This window comes from Oratosquilla oratoria, chromosome 25 (assembly GCF_046742065.1).
Source record: "Oratosquilla oratoria isolate Oo_2021 chromosome 25, ASM4674206v1, whole genome shotgun sequence".
Taxonomy (NCBI): domain Eukaryota; kingdom Metazoa; phylum Arthropoda; class Malacostraca; order Stomatopoda; family Squillidae; genus Oratosquilla; species Oratosquilla oratoria.
In genome coordinates, this window is record NC_134801.1 from 3,170,344 (window position 1) to 3,172,953 (window position 2,610).

General features: G+C 36.9%; 1 protein-coding gene across 1 annotated transcript in view; it reads left to right on the top strand.

Moving 5' to 3' along the window:
• The first annotated feature begins 2,396 nt into the window (after positions 1-2,396).
• Positions 2,397-2,610, top strand: part of LOC143038738 (uncharacterized) — a 69,161-nt gene continuing 68,947 nt past the window's right edge. Inside the window, exon 1 of the mRNA XM_076208267.1 lies at positions 2,397-2,610. This exon is cut by the window's right edge and continues 240 nt beyond it. The gene's annotated coding sequence lies outside the window, so the exon portion shown is untranslated.

Below are 2,610 nucleotides of genomic sequence, written 5' to 3' on the forward strand. Positions count from 1 at the left end.
TGGGGGCACATAATTTATCACAAACTTTCTGTTCTTCTTATCTCTGTCTTCTACTTCCATCATTATCATCTCTACTGTATTATTCCCATATGTGACACCCTTCACGTTTATATCCTTCTTAGTCAGGAACATAACTCCACCCCCTTCCTTTTTCACTCTGTTTCTAATCCAATAATTATATGCATTATGTCCTACACTGTTGGGTGGTAGTGGACCTTTTAATTTTGTTTCTACAATTCCCATTATGTCTGGTTCTTTTTCCTTCAAATAATCATTCAGTTCATTCAATCCTGTTATTAATCCATCTATATTTGTGTAAGACACTCTTAGTTTTCTGCCACTTCCATTGTGTTCTCTGTTTCCCTTTTGTTTTTCTCTTGTATGTCGACTTTCTTTAGTTTCATATTCACTACTCTCCAATAGAATCTCTCTTTTTCTGACTCCGTTCTTATCTCGTTTTTTTCCTTTGCTTCAAGTCTTTTCTGTTTTTCTTCCTCTCTTTCCTCTTTATTCATTTCCCTTTTTATCCATACCTTTTTATATTGTTCACTTGTTGCTAGTTTCCCAGTTTTGGATAAGATATTCTCAGCCGTAGTTTGTGACCTGAATTTTATCTTGATTGGTCTGGTCTTGTCTGTACTATATTTCCCTAGCCTGAATTTCTCTTCGATTTGTTTCATTATTTCTGGTTCATCTTCCTGAACTAATTCTAGTAAATTTCTTACTTTTTCATTTTCTTCTTTGATTCTTGTGGTTCTATCTGGGTTATGTTTCTCTTCCATTACTAATATAATTATACATTTCTTTTTGTCTGCTAAGTCTCTTACTATATTCTCCTTCTGTCTCATCACTTTAATAACTGAGTTTTCAGTTTGTTCATTCATTTGCTGTGTGATTATGTCAGTGAATGCAACTTTGCTATTTTCTTGAATTTTTTTCCAACCCTCCTTGTTCTCCTTATTATTCTCCTTTAAGACTTTATTCTCATCTTTTACTTCTTTTAACTGTTTTTTTAATTCATCAATTTCCTTAGTTAAGTTTTTGTTCGCCTTCTCTAGTTCTTCCAATTTTTCAATTCTTCGTATAATATTGTCAACATGACCGAACCTACGCTCCAAGTCCTCGATCATCTTATCGACCTTCTCTTCTAGTCTTGTCAATCGGGGGGGGTGTCCCCCCCCCCCACCCTCTTTAAATCCCTGGAAAATATTCTCATCACTTTCTACTGTATTGCTCTTATCTATACTTCTAATCTTTACATTTTTATTAGACATTTCATCGTCGCTCAGCTGGTCGGGGGGCCTTTTGTTTATCTTTCGCCTGTCTGCCTGGGCCAAGTCTACTCCTTCCTCATTTCCCTCCATTTCCCTCAGTAATCCCTCCCCCTTTCCTCTTTCCCTACTTTCCTACTACTCCACGAGCAATTTCCCCCCACCCTGTAAATACAATAGGCACTTCTCTTTGCGTTGTGATCCACAAACTTCAATTCTCTTCAGAACGTCTTCTACGCCGTCCATTCGTTGAAGTGTGTGTGTGTGTGTGTGTGTGTGTGTGTGTGTGTGTGTGTGTGTGTGTGTGTGTGTGTGTGTGTGTGTGTGTGTGTGTGTGTGTGTGTGTGTGTGTGTGTGTGTGTGTGTGTGTGTGTGTGTGTGTGTGTGTGTGTGTGTGTGTGTGTGCGTGTGTGTGTGTGTGTGTGTGTGTGTGTGTGTGTGTGTGCGTGTGTGTGTGTGTGTGTGTGCGTGTGTGTGTGTGTGTGTGTGTGTGTGTGTGTGTGTGTGTGTGTGTGTGTGTGTGTGTGTGTGTGAGTAGATGAGTTCATTTATTTATTTATTTATTCATTTATTCATTAGTTAATTACTTAATTAATCAATAAATAAGTAGATAAATAAATCTATTTATAAATAAGTAGATGAATGAACAAGCAAATAAATAGACAAATAGTATAAGATGAAAAAATTCTACCACATTCACAAGTACAGTCATATTTTACACGTTAGACGATTTTATAAATGTATAGAAAAAATCCACTCCTAAAAGGGCTTAACGTGGAGTTTGCCTTTAAATGAAAGTTCACTGTTGATAAGAACCCTATCCAAAAATCAGAAGTCTACCCGGCTGCCACGTGATAATGTACGTGATAACTGCATAATAGAAAATCTAGTCATGACACCCATTCAGAATAATCTGGAGTCTGGCCTCTCTTACAAACAACAGTGTGGGCCATTACACAATAAAAAATCCCGATATAATGTTGTTAAGGGTGTTTATTTTGTGTTGTATTGTCCTCCCACTGATGATGAACACACAGATTGTTTATTTTTATTTCATCTCGATGATAATTGAAAGAAGCATAAGAGAATATTTTATGTAATTTGTTTTGTTTCTTACAGATACAAAAAAAAAATGGAATAAACGCCGCTGAACTGCAGAAGTGCAAGATTGAGAAAATCTGTGTCAAGAGTGTTGCATGTGTTATGATGACGACCTAGAGGTTCCAGTACCTAGGGTCACAATATAGAAACTGTATACAGCCAACCTTTTCGTATGAACTCTGAAATATCACATGATCCCAGGAACGAAAACCTCAAAGTGAACAGTGATCACTAAATG